Here is a 14,757-nt window from a genome sequence, read left to right as displayed (position 1 = left end):
AATTCTATTCCACTGATCTAGATGTCTATCTTTATGCCAGTATCACACTATCTTGACTATTGTAGCTTTGTGGTAGATTTTGAAATCAGGAAGTATGAGTCCTCCAACTTTATTTTAAAAAAAAATTTTTTTGGCTATCATGGATCACTTGCACATCTATGTGAAGGTTAGAATCCACTTGTATATTTCTGTAAAAAAGAAATTTAGAATTTTGATCGGGATTGCACTGAATCTGTAAATCAGTTTGGGCATTCAGTGTTTCCAAATAAGTTGATTCTACTATTTTTAAAATATTCAAATATTCTTCTCTCATATTTTTTTCTAATATCTGATCTAAATTTTGGGTTAATATTGAATTTATTCTCCTAGATCTGAATTTAGTGTTCTTTCCAAATGGTTACTCTTGTCACATGCTTATTTTTGCAGCTTTTCCTCTGGAAGAGTATTTTGTTTGACTTGAACCCACTTCATGATGATCCTGGTGGTAAAGGTGCTGATGCATGTAATACTGGTTTTAAAGATACCAGACATCAGGCAACAAGGGACATTTATCCCTAGTGAGAGTCATATGATTTATGGTACAGATTAAGCAAAGGTTTTGTTATAGTTTGAATAAAGAAAAGTATGGGAAAACTGAGTTATCATGTGAAATATAGTAGATGCATGGGCAGGCCAAATTAAAAAGAATCCTCAATAGCTGTCTGAACCATATTCACATTGTAAGCAGCATTTTTTGTTTGTTTGTTTGTTTTTGAGACAGTCTCTCTCTGTTGCTGAGGCCGGAGTGCAGTGGCACCATCTCAGCTCACTGCAACCTCCATCTCCCGGTTTTAAGCAAGTCATGTGCCTCAGCCTCCTGAGTAACTGAGGTTACAGGTGTGTGCCACCACGCCTGGCTAATTTTTTGTGTTTTTAGTAGAGACAGAGTTTCACCATGTTGGCCAGGCTAGTCTCAGACTCCTAGGCCTCAAGTGATCCACCTGACACGGCTTCCCAAATTGCTGGGATTACAGGCTTGAGCCACTGTGCCTGGTCTGTAAGCAGCAATTTAATTTCAGGGAAATATCAAGTGTTGGCTTCAATTAATATTATTCATTTGAATTTTATTAATTTTGGAGTTTTTGAGTGATTTTAATTGGAAAATTTGCTTTGCTTTTACAATTAAGTAAGAGCTATAAACAATAACAAATATTTATGCTAACTGGAGTTTATAAGAATTTTTAAAAAATATTACATTAGAGATTCTCAACCTTTTTGGAACCAGGGACTGGTTTTGTGGAAGACAATTTTTCCAGGGACACGGGTCGGGTGGGGAATTGTAGGGGATGGTTTCAGGATGAAACTCTGCCACATCACATCATCAGACATTAGATTCTTATAAGGAGCACAGAACCTAGGTCCCTCACACACATAGTTCACAATAGGGTTCCCACTCCTATGAGAGTCTAATGCAGCCGCTGATCTGACAGAAGGCAGAGCTCAGGTGGTAATGCTTGCTCACCCACCAGTCACCTCCTGCTGTGCAACCTGGTTCCTAACACGCCACAGACTGCTACCAGTCTGCAGCTTGGGGGTTAGGGATCCCTGTTTACATAATTGAGAATTTCTGTTCTTAGGCAACTGTCATCTAGCCTCCTATATTCTTCTAAAATACATATGTAGGTGATGCCCATATCTTCAGTCTACCTCTACCTCTTCTTTTCTGGCCACACTGTTTCACCCTAGTGCAGAATGCTAACAATTTGTTGTCTAGATTATTATTCTAGCCTTCTAAGTCTTCCTTCCACTCATTTTGCCTCTCAACCACCTCTTATATACACTTCTATAAGATTAAGTCATTTTTGTATTTTCCCATGCACAAACACCAGTTTTCCAATATCATGATTCTACTAAGCCAAGTACCCCTTACACAATCCTACTCTTTGCCCCTACCTTGTTCTTTAAATTTTTCTTGGATATTCTTGGCCTGAATTTTAGGATCAATTGATAAAAGTTTTTTAAAATCTGTGCTGTGGCATTGATTAAAATTTCTTTGAATTTATAAATTATATGGGCGGGAAATTTAACTTTTTAAATATCCAATCTAAAAATATGGTATATTTCACCACTTATTTACAATTTCTTTTATGTTATACAATTTTTAAAACATTGCCTGAGGTCTTGTACATCTTTTGTTAAATTTATAAATTTATTATTAGTTACCTTAGAATTTTTGTTACTGTTGTCAGTATGATTTTCTATTAGTTTCCTGATTGTTTATTACTGGCATATAAAAGCATTTTTTGATTTTTGTACATTTACCTTAACGACTCTTATTAGCATAAAATTTAATCTGTAGCTGTTTTTAGAATTATACTCAAGTCAACTGGGCACGGTGGCTCACGCCTGTAATCCCAGCACTTTGGGAGGCTGAGGTGGGTGGATCACAAGGTCAAGAGATCGAGATCATCCTGGCCAACATGGTGAAACCCCATCTCTACTAAAAATACAAGAAATTAGCTGGGCGTGGTGGCAGGTGCCTGTAGTCCCAGCTACCTGGGAGGCTGAGGCAGGAGAATCGCTTGAACCTGGGAGGCGGAGATTGCAGTGAGCCGAGTTTGTGCCACTGCATTCCAGCCTGGGCAACAAAGTGAGACTCTGTCTCAAAAATAAATAAATCAGTAAATCCAAGTAAACAGTCCTGTCTCATAGAAGTCTCTCAAATATTTTTTGACTAATTATGACTAGTTATAATACTGTTTTCTCAACACGTACTCCAATTTTTCTTTCATTTATTTTGGCATATGATTAGCTTTTCTCCTGTTGCTAATCTAGTCTTTTAAAGGATGTCTCTAAATCAAAATTCAGTTGCTTTATGGCAAAGAAACCCAGATGTGTTCAATCACACAAATAAACTCTCTATTATTAGGGCCTTTTATAAACTATATAAACAATTGTGTTGCTCTTCATTTTAAAATGCTAGTTTTCTGTTGTTCTGAACTTCTGTTTAACAATGTATTACTATTATTTATTTTCTCTTATATATTTTGCCTTTTGCCAACTAGACCATAAGCTACTAGAGGCAGGGAACATGTTCAGTCCTTTGGACACCTGTGATGTCCAGTAGAGTGACTGAGCAGAGTTTGAACTACTCGCACAGTTGTTTTCATTGCAATTGAAGTCAAGAAACAAAGACAAAAAGAGCCAAATCAACTAAACATTACTAAAAATGATCGTCATATCTTTATAACAGACTTGGTGAAAGAAGGATGTTGATGTTTTTAAGAAAGTGGTTTATGTGTTTTATTACAAAACTTTCCAAATCAGCTCTGTTCATTGAGTAAAATCTATTGTTCATGTTATCACGGTTATAATGGCATGGCCTTTGTAGCTGATTAACCTGTGTAATTTAAAGCCTTTCAGGACTCCTGCAAAATATATTTGATATGGAGAGACACTAGAATTACATTTATGTTATGGACTGAATGTTTGTGTTCTCCCCGATTTTCAATTTTGTATGTTGAAACCCCACCCTCTAATGTGATGCTATTATGAGAAGGGGCCTGTGGGAGGTAATTAGGATTAGATAAAGTCTTGAGGGTAGAGTCCCCATGAATGAGACTAATGCCCTTATAAGAGTCCTGAGAGATCTTGCTTCTCCTTACTCTCTGCTACATGGAGATACAAGCAATCGGCAGTCTGCAACCCAGAAGAGAGCCCTTGCCAGAACCCGACCCTGTTGACAACCTGATTTCAGAATTCCAGCCTCCAGAAGTGTGAGAAATACATTTCTGTTGTTCGTAAAACACCCAGTCTGTGGTAATTTGTTATAGCAGCCCAAACTGACTAAAACACCTCCTTTTAGGAAATCTTTTACTTTCTTTAAGGAAAAAAGCACAAAAGTAAATGTTTTAACATTCTAGTAGGGTTAAGATCTCAGTTGAATTAAAAATATAAATTTGTAAACAATGCTCTTTCAGCAAATCTGATGGCAAATTACTTTTTCACTATTATTGAAAGAGATGTTATTACATTACAGCATTTGTGATATGCTGAATTTATTTGCAGTGTTTATAATATCTCTCATATATTTTATGGAAGAATTTTAGTATGTGTTTATCAAATTAAAAATTGCCTCTAAGATTGTTCATTCTGTTTTTAAACTTTATCACTGATTATAGATACAAGGCACTTCTATCATTTATTTTAAAGACTGTTTATTAACTTGTCTTTAGGCTAGTTCAGATTGCATATTGCTAAGAAATTAAGTGCTTTGGACAATCAGTAATTTGCATAATTATTGTTTTGGAGATAATTCTGTAGGGAATAGTCTGCATCTATGAATATTTATAAACTATCTGATTTATAAGCATAGAAACAATAAGTATAAGGTATTGTTGTTTAGTTGTTTGAAAGATAATAAAATATCCACAGAGAAAAAGCGTATTATCTTTGATACGGCCCAAATAACTTTATCACTAATCATATAATAGAAAACAGAGTAAGGGGAAATTTTCCATTATTTAGATTATTCTTTCACTTTCAGAACACAGTTCCTGAAATACTCAGTATAGTACTTTGTATTCAAGTGTGTGTGTGATGATACATATGTAACATGTCTCATGATGTACAACATATCTTTGTATAATGAGATTTAATCTAGATCAAGATCCAACAAACTTAATGCCTGTGAATTGAATCAGGCCTCACAGTTTTTGTGTGTAAGGTTTTGTTGGAACACAACGATGCTCATTCATTTGCATATTACTTGTGGCTGCTTTAATGCTCTGTCAGCAGAGTTGATCATGGCCTGTAAAGGTGTGCCCTTTAAAGGAAAAGCTTGTGACCCCTCACCTAGATATTAATTATATAGATTCAACTGACCCTCATGCCCCAGAAACACTATGTTGCTGTATTTTTAAGTTCTGTAAATGCGTTTCTTTCTAACATACAGGAAAACCAAGGACAGTCTACAGGTATCAACTTAAACAAGATCCAATAAACCTTTTTGATTCTCATCTTGCTTCTATATTTATAATCCTAAGTATTCAAAGTAAAGATATATAAAACACATTAATTAAAAAACCAAAGATTCTGACAGAAAATGTTGTAAATTCTGTTAGTGCATTTTGAATACGCAGGAATACCTGATTAATAGCTTGGAAAACTGAACACAAAAGGTATCATACCCTTGATAGTATGCATTGTGACCCTCCAAAGCCACTCCTTCCATCACAAGAATAGTTTCTAACAATTCTCCTCCCTCATTTTACAATTGAAAAAAAAATGAGGAAAACCAATTCCAACTATAAGAATATTTTATATCTTTATTTAAAGACTTACAATTTCAATAAAAATAAAGTATTGAGTCAAATGACCTCAACTGTTTTTTAAATTTTAAAATCTTACAGTTTTTTTCAAGGCAATGTAAGATTTTATCAAACAAAAACACATTTATACTTTTAAAGAACCAGTTTAGTTTATTATTAGTAATAAAAATGACTGTTTTTCATAAACTCATTCTCTGTAAAGATAAATCATAAGAAAATAACTGCAGGCCAGGTGTGGTGGCTCATGCCTGTAATCCCAGCACTCTGGGAGGCCAAGGCAGATGGATCACTTGAGCCCAGAAGTTAAAGACCAGCCTGGGCAACGTGGCAAAACTCTGTCTCTACCAAAAAAAAAAAAAAAAATTAGCCAGGCGTGGTGGCATGTACCTGTAGTCCCACCTACCCAGGAGGCTGAGGTAGAAGGGTCACCTGAACCTGGGATGTTGAGGCTGTAATGAGCCATGATCATGCCACTGCACTCCAGCTCCTGGGTGATGGAGTGAGAACCTTTTTCAAAAAATAAAAAATAAAAAGGAATAGAAAGATATACCATGTTCACAGATTAAAACTGAAGATTGTTAAGATGTCGTTTCTTTATAAATTCCCTAGACTCAATAAAATCCCCAACAGTATCCCAGTAGGCTTTGTCTTTAGCAGAAACGGGTAAATTGATTCTAAAATTTGTATGGAAACATATGGGACTTAGAATAGCCATACATACAAAAATCTTGAAGAAGAGCAATGTTGAAGAACTCAAACAACTTGACTTTAAGACTGAATTTGAAGCTGTAGCATTAAGGACAGATCTGTTATTGGCATAAGGATAGGCAAATAGATTTTTTGAATAGAATCAAACACATTTATGGTAGTCTGTTTTTAAAAGTCAAATCTACAACGAATAGTCCTAGAACAACGGGAAAATGAACTTTTCCCCTTACATTACACATAAAAAAAAAAACCATGTATCATAGATGTAAATTTAAGACCTAAAAGAAAAGGCTTCTAGAAAAAAATGTGAGAATATCAGTGTGATTTTGGATATTTGACTATTCCCGAGACAAGAGCAAAAATTCTCAACCACAAAAGGAAAAAATAGATGAGTTGGATTTTATAATAATTATTTTTTCTCATCACAAGGTACTATTAAGATAACAAAAACAAGGTAAAAACTTGAAGAAAATATTTGCAATATTTACATCTGTCAATCTATACATATACATAAATAATATATATTCCAGAATAGATCAGTAATCTTAAAAATCAGTAATAAAGACAACCCAATAGAGCTAATAAACTAGAACAGATACTTGAACAAAAAGAATAAAATGAATGGCCCATAAACATATGAAAAGGTGCTAAACATCATAATAGAGGTGAAAACTAAAATCACAGTGAATTACCATTTAATAATAAATATCTAAAACTAAAAATTTTGACAAGAACAATGATGAGAATGTAGAAAACTGGAACTTTCATATTACTGACAGGTTTATGAAATTGTACAACTACTTGGAAATCATTTGGCAATTTCTTATAAAATTAAAAGTAGGTTTATCTTATAATCCAACAATTTCATTCCTAGATATTTACTCAAGAGAAATACAGATACAAAAAGCATGTTTATATTTGTTTGATTCATAGTAGATAAGAACTGAAAATAACTCAATTGCTCATTAAAATGACAATGAATAAATAAATGGTGGTATAGTCATACAACATAAAACTACTGGGCAATATGAAGGAGCAAATGACTGAAACCTAGAACATCATGAATGGATCTCAAATTTTATGTTAAATGAAAGAAAGCAGACACAAAATACCACTAACAACCATATATTTCAATTTATATGAAGCTGAAGAACAGGCGAAACAAAAAAACTGAAAGCAATCTAAATGCCCATCAGTTGGATAAACAAAATGTAGCATTTATACAATGAAATATTACTCAGTTAAAAAAATGAACATCTGATATAACTGATCCATCTGATACAACAGGTAAAGCATTATGCTAAGTGAAAGAAGCTAGACACAAAAGACTACATAGTGTCTGCTGGGCACGGTGCTCCCGCCTGTAATCCCGGGACTCTGGGAGGCCAAGGCGGTCAGATTGTTTGAGGTCAGAAGTTCGAGACCAGCCTGGCCAACATGGCAAAACACCGTGTCTAATAAATATACAAAAATTAACTGGGCATGGTGTCACATGCCTGTAAGTCCCACTACTCTGGAGACTGAGGCAGGAGAATCGTTTGAACCAGGGAGACAGAAGTTGCTGCAAGCCAAGATGGTGCCACTGCACTGCAGCCTGGGTAAGGGAGTGAGAGTCTGTCTCAAAAAAAAAAAAAAAAAAAAATGCATAGCATCCAATTCCATATATGTGTGTGTGTGTGTGTGTGTGTGTGTGTGTGTATATATATATATGGAGTTTTTCAGAAAAGCCAAATCTCTACTGACAGAAAGCAGATCAGTGATTACTGGGACTGCGAGTGGGAGTAGGGATTGACTGCAAATGGGTATGAAGGAACTTTTTTCTTTTTTTCGAGATGGAGTCTTGCTCTGTCACCCAGGCTGGAGTGCAGTGAGGCAATCTCAGCTCACTGCAACCTCCACCTCCTGGGTTGAAGTGATTCCCCTGCCTCAGCCTCCTGTGTAGCTGAGATTACAGGCTTGTACCACCACGCCTGGCTGAGTTTTGTATTTTTTTAGTAGAAACGGGATTTCACCATGTTGGCCAGGCTGGTCTCAACCTCCTGAACTCAAGTGATCTGCCCACTTTGGCTTCCCAAAGTGCTGGGATTGCAGGCATGAGCCACCGTGCCTGGCCTGATTTGGGTATGTTTATAGTATATAAATTATACCATAAATTAAAAGAAAAAGTCATTACCAATTTGAACTTTGTTGACTTGGAAAAAAGTAGCAGTGGGAGCTACCTGGATTAAACTTTGCTTGATTCTGAGGCATGGAGGAAACAGACATGGAAGAAGATGATGACTGTTAATTTTATCATATATGAAGTGATTTCTGAGGCAGTTAAACACGCAGAAGCTTGAGGAGACAGAGGTGATGTCGACACAGAATTTATTTGCTCCTAGATACACATGATTAGCAAAAGGAAGTAAAATTTAGCATCTTTTATTTTTAAGAAACCACATTGCTGTAGCAGAGACCATTGTCACTTTTTTTCAAGCCAGTACTTTAAGCAGTTTGTTAGGCACATGGAGCTCTCCTCAGTTTATAACTAGAAACACTATGAATAAGATAAGGTGAAAGTTTTTTGAGGAGTAATGAAAAGCTCATGTTTAGTTGAGTAGTAATGAATAAAAGGTGCATAGTTTACACCTAGATTTTTTATTTATTTGTTTATTTTTATTATACTTTAAGTTCTAGGGTACATGTGCACAACATGCAGGTTTGTTACATATGTACACATGTGCCATGTTGGTGTGCTGCACCCTACACCTTGATTTTTTTAACCTCATTTATTATTCTCTATTGAATGCTCTAGAGGCAGAGCCTGAGACAGGGATTCTTGTTCAAGTGCCTCATTGGAGGAGTGTTCTCTGGGAAAGGAGAGTGAGGGACATAGGGCAAGACAGGGAATGTGTCTCAGCTGGAGACTGGTTTTACTCAGATCCTATTGGGAAGGTCTGGGATGAAAATTACACTGAAAAGCTGGTCTCATCATGAGGTAAGTGGGTGGCCTTTTTACTCTTCTATCAGTTATTGTCCGAGGTTTCAAGGGCGGTGGTGTTGGAAAGTGTAGCCTTCCTGGTGTGGTAGCTTTCTTTGGTGATTGTCTTAGTCTGTTCAGGCTACCATAACAAAATACCTTAAACTGGGTAATTTATAAATAATATAAATATATTTCTCATTGTTCCGAAGGCTGGGAAGTCCAAGATCAAGGCACCAGCAGATTCACTGTTATTATCTGGTGAGGACCTGTTTTTCACAGTGGCGCCTTCTCTATGTCCTCACTTGACAGAAGAGGAAAAGGCAGTTCCCTTTAACCTCTTTTATAAGGGCACAAGTCTCATTCACAGGGCAGAGCTCTCATGACTTCATCACCCCCTAAAGGACCCACTTTTTAATATTTTTGCATTGCGGGTTAGGTTTCAGCATGTGATTTTTTGTGTGTGCGTGATGGGTAACAACATTCAGACCACAGCACTCTCCAGGGAATGGAGTCGTTTGTGAACTATTCTCAGTCTACACTCACAACAGCCAGAGGATGAGAGCACCTGCCTGAAAAGGGGCAGGGTCCCACAGTGTCCACTACAATATAGTATAAAATACGTAACTCTGGAAAGTTACTTTCTAGGGAAAGGTTATGTGCATGTTCAATTAAGTGTTTTAAAACTCTTTTCCCCTTATGCTTGGAAAAAGCTGTTTTCTGAATCAAAACTCAGGATATTTTGTCAAATCATGTATCCTGACTTGGGATTTAGAAATGTATTTCTCTGATACTTTATTTTTATGAAACATATGACATATAAATTTAACGAATATTTATTGGTATACTTAAACATTAAAATAATAAATAAAGATGGGCATTGGGATGCTTTGGAACATAAAAGGCTTATTATTCCCAAGTATCATATACAGAGTCTCAAACCAGATTTAATGGACAAAATTTCTCATTTGCTTTACAAATCTCAATTCCTTTTGTCCCACCCAAACATCTATTCAAATTTTCTCTTTCTTTAAATATTTCTGTAATTTAAGTAACATCTTGTTTCTATTGGCTTATTTTCTTTCCATAAGTCATATTTATTCCTCTTTTGCTTGCTTTTCAGGCCATGGCTTGAAGTTTCTCAGGAAACGTATTCTTTTCATCTAAGCTATTATATCTATTAATTGTTATCTCTATCATCATTTTTTTCACCTCGTTGACTTATTATTCTCAGAGTCAAGCAAATGGGAATGCACTTAAGTGTACAGGAGAGAAATAGTAAAATGTTGACAATGTGTAATAGTGTTTTATTGCTATCATCATCTGTTATAACTCCTCTGACACCCATTACATATGTTTATGAAGAGCTAGGTTGGAAGAACATGGAGTCTGCTTTTGGGAAGGCATTTGAGCTGTCTCCAGCCTGATAAAGAGTTTAGAATGGTTACCCACTCATCCCCAGATGATAATTACATTACCTTTATTCAATATTTTATTATGCTAGACATCATTTCATGGTAAAAGCCAGATAAAATTTTAATTGTGTTTGGAACCAAAAGTGTTGCAGATTTCATTGTCTTTTAATTTTTTTCTGCCTTACTTTGCATTCCTTATAATCCTAATATTCTGATTGTCTTGATTTTTCTCCTGTTCATGAATGATCCTAAACATGCTCAGGCTGCTTTTCTATTTCTGAACCATGTTTAATGCTAAAGCATACTGCCCAGAAATCCTGTTATCTTGTAATGGTCCCCACTTCCTCATCAAGACCCTCTCCCTGCCTACAAATACATTGGCTTCACCCAGTTGCTAAAATTTTCATCCAAAGACCAGAGTGGGAGCTGCCGTTGACGGTGCTTCCCAAAATGCCCTCTCAGGGATCCTCTGAGTACCACAAGGTCTTCTTCCCCTTGTGCTCTTTCAAAACCTAGTTTTTTTGTATTTTTGTTTTTTCTTGCTTTTGAATTCCGTGGACCTCAGATTACTTCACTACTTCTGAGGCAACATGAACATCTCATTTCCTCAGAAGCAAGGCCCCACTTTCTTTTCATTTCCATTTAACAGTTCTTGGTCTTTTTTTCATATGAGTTTTCATATGGCATTTATAAGACCAACTCCTGGGACTTATTTCTCTTCTACCCGCTCAGATCTGGGACTCTTTTGGATTTGAGCTTCTTTCTCTGTCTCTTTCTTCTTTTTTTCCTCTTTGTGACAATTCTTACCTTAATGTCAAAATCAAAAACAAAAACAAAAAAAACCAAAACTTTTAAAACCCTGTTTTTAAACTGTTTCTATGGGAGTTTCTGTTTCCTTCAAAAGCTCTGGCAATTGTTTCTGTGTATTTAATAGCAAATTTGTTTTCTGGTTTGGGGTGTGTGTGTGTGTGTGTGTGTGTGTGTGTGTGTGTGTGTGTACTCTGTTTTCTGCTGCTGTAGCACAAATCAGGTTCCTAAAATCAGTGTTTAGGCACAAGACCAAAAACACCTTCTTACCCTGGAAATATTGCATGTCTCCTCTCTGCTTCCAGAATTCATTCTTGCTTTTTCATCTCTTGTTAAACTTCACTTTGAATAATCCTGCACTCTGGATTCTCAAAATTAGTGACAACGATTAAATCTTAGTAACATACCCCTCCCTTCCCTCTTAAAAAACAAGATTAAGAGGGAAAAGAGTGAGCTGGAGTAATGAAATCCAACTCACATATTAAAGCAAAGGTAAAACTGCATCTCAGATTTCAATCTATTTGAAACAAATCTTTCCTGGCTTCCAGAATGACTTCTTACCTCCTCCACAACCAGATTTCTGCATGCCTCATGATGTAGGTCCACTTATGAGTGTAGCTACTATTTATAGAGGCTTCACTGAAACCAGACTGAATCTCTATTCACTCCATCTCAGATTCCTCCTATTTATTATCTGCTGTATGAAATATCTAAATCCTTGCATCTACTAAAGTTTTAGAGTTTTGAGATACATGGCTCTAAAAGTATGATATTTTTATAGTAATCTCTTTTCCCAATTAACCATCCACTATGAAATTATCATCAGACTGCAGTGTTTCTAGCGGAGGAAAAATTACCTGTGAACCTAGATGCACAAATATCCCTACAACCTCACACTGTTGTACATTGCCAAGATGCATAAGCATGGAAGACATTCTTTAGGTAAATGCTCTGCACACATTATTACTAGCTGTGGTTTGGATCTCAAGCTTGTTTAAACTGGTGGGACTAAATGTAGTCCACCAGAGCCACATGTTTTCTTCTAACTTGAATGGGTCAAGTGACTCCATTCTCCCAGGCCTATTTGCTGATCTAATTATTTTAGGCTTATCATTAATTTTGGAAAGGGAAGTAGACAAAATGGAATCCAAGAAAGTAATACCAGAGACAAAGCTAGTCAGAGACAGAGCTCACCTAAACTATCTCTTCCATGTCTTCCTCCTTTTGGAGCCCATCCAAGTCCATTATACACAGTACCTTTCATAAGATTGAGAGATTCAAGATAAATAGAGATAATAGATTTTGGTGGGAAGATAATAAAGTTAATTTTCAATAATAACATCCTTCTAAAATTCTAGAAAGTAGTTTGAAATGCAGGACGAACCTGGGAGAGGAGTTAGGACTGGAAAAAGATTTTGAAGTCATCTGCATAAAGTATTTAAGGCCATGGGAGTAGGTGGAAGATTGTGTAAGTGAATAAGAAGTATAATAGTATATATCTGAGATCAGAATGCCTAGGTTTAATTCTATCTCTGTCACATTTTAACTGAAATCTTGGGCAAATTACCATCTGTGATCCTTGGTTTTCTCTGTTTGTAATGGGGTTTGATTTAGGTTATCTTTAAGTTCCCTTTTATCTCCAAAATTCTACCGTTTTAAGAAATTGTTAAAGATGAAAATGCAGAGATAAAATATAGAGAACCTGTAAGTACATAATAGAATTGAGATTTAAGGTAGATCTCAAAGCTGAGAACAACTTAAGAATGTGCATATTTGAATGAGATTATTTGTTTCCTGATTAACACATGAACTTTTTTTCCCCACTGGTGGGTATTAGGACCCAATTTCCATTAAAATTTCCTTTTCAAAAGGTAACATGTAGTACTCTAAGGAGATTACAATAACTGAGACTAATGATGGTTTAAGCATCAAAAATTAGAATAAAACAAGTGCATTTTAGGGATAATGTTTCAATGATAAAATAGCAACTGATGACAACCTGAATGTGGTGTGAGAGAAGCAAAGTCAATTGGTTCTAAGATTACACACTATTTGATACTATAATTGAAGACATAGCATAAGAGGAGATGGAAATTAAGAAGTTGTAATCATATGGGTGCCTTTATGAGGAGGTCAAAACACTTTGCAGACATCAAGTGTTAATCCTTAATGTATGTTTAAGAGGCAGGTAAGAGAACGGGTATTATTTTCACTTAGAAATGGATGGCTTGTGTTTATGGGGTAAGCACGTGACACATGCAGAGGCAGCCAGGTGTCACCACTAAAAGGATGTGCTCTGCATCACAGGGCCTGCACTTAACTCCCCAAAGCACCACCCCACCCATCGTGTGTCCTGGGGCGAGTTGCTTATTTGGGCTTCAATGTTCTTGCCTATGAAATGGAAATAATAATGGTTATTAGTAGTTGCTAGGTTTAAATAATACGTGTAAAGTGCATCTAATGGTATCTGCCACATAGTAAATATAGTCAATATAATTTACTACTACTGCTATTACTGCTACAATGACAATCAGCAACATACAGTGAGGTTTTGATACATGTAAAGGGAAATTAATGTTTCTTCATTCTTATTTTGGGGCTTCCATTCTGTAAGTGGGGACTGGGGAGAACAGGGACTATGAAGGTCCCTGTGGCAGTTCACAGCATGGTTCCTATTAATATTAATATTAATATTAATGATACCACAGTGCCTTCACTTTTTTGAGTACAAAACTTGTTTGTGACATTATGTTGAAGACAAATGGAAGTTAATAACAATAGCTTTTTCTTTTCCCATTAATTTTGTGTTTTTAATGGAGCAGGAATTGGGTTAGAGGCATAATTTGTTTGAAGGGTATTTCTTCTCATGAAAGGGGTCAATGAAAAGCAAAAGCTTAGGAGATTTTGTGCTGGAGTATAACCACAAGATAATAAATTAGTGATATTTTTAAAAAGATAGATGAGAAAAGTCAGACTAATAGCCTGTTGCATAGTCTTTCAGATTTTTCTACTACCCCACACTGCTTCAGGATTTATTTCTATCCCATTCTTTTAGTTAAGCCTTCTACCCTCTGAAAAACTCTCCTTCCTTAGCTCATTAATCCATGTCTTTTTGATCCTTTAATATGTGATTCAAAACATTCTGATTGTCTCCCCTACTTAGATCACCCACTGTGTCACCTCAGTATACATATATTATTGGCACTATTTTAATTTGCACTAATTTATGTTTCTTTGGAAACCCTATTTTAGTCCATTTATATAGCATGGATAATCAGTACTATTGAAAGTTCCTTGATGTCGGAACCATATTTTCTATTTCTATTGCATCTCCCTAGGGTACCTGTCATAATGTTCAGAAACATCTATTAAGTACCCAGTGATGCTTAATGAATGTTAGTGATGACAAGACTCTCATGCAATTGAGATAGCAATACAAACATCTGAGAGATTTCTGGGAGACAAGCAGAGAAACAGAGGCCAGAGGTGTACAGATTTGAGTTGTATCCATGTAATAAGAGTAGTTGCACTAGACAGAAGTTCCCGTTTTTCTTAAACC

The sequence above is a fragment of the Mandrillus leucophaeus genome, unplaced genomic scaffold (assembly GCF_000951045.1).
Source record: "Mandrillus leucophaeus isolate KB7577 unplaced genomic scaffold, Mleu.le_1.0 Scaffold841, whole genome shotgun sequence".
NCBI classification, from domain to species: domain Eukaryota; kingdom Metazoa; phylum Chordata; class Mammalia; order Primates; family Cercopithecidae; genus Mandrillus; species Mandrillus leucophaeus.
The sequence above is the reverse complement of the archived record's forward strand: the minus strand, read 5'-3'. Positions refer to the sequence as shown.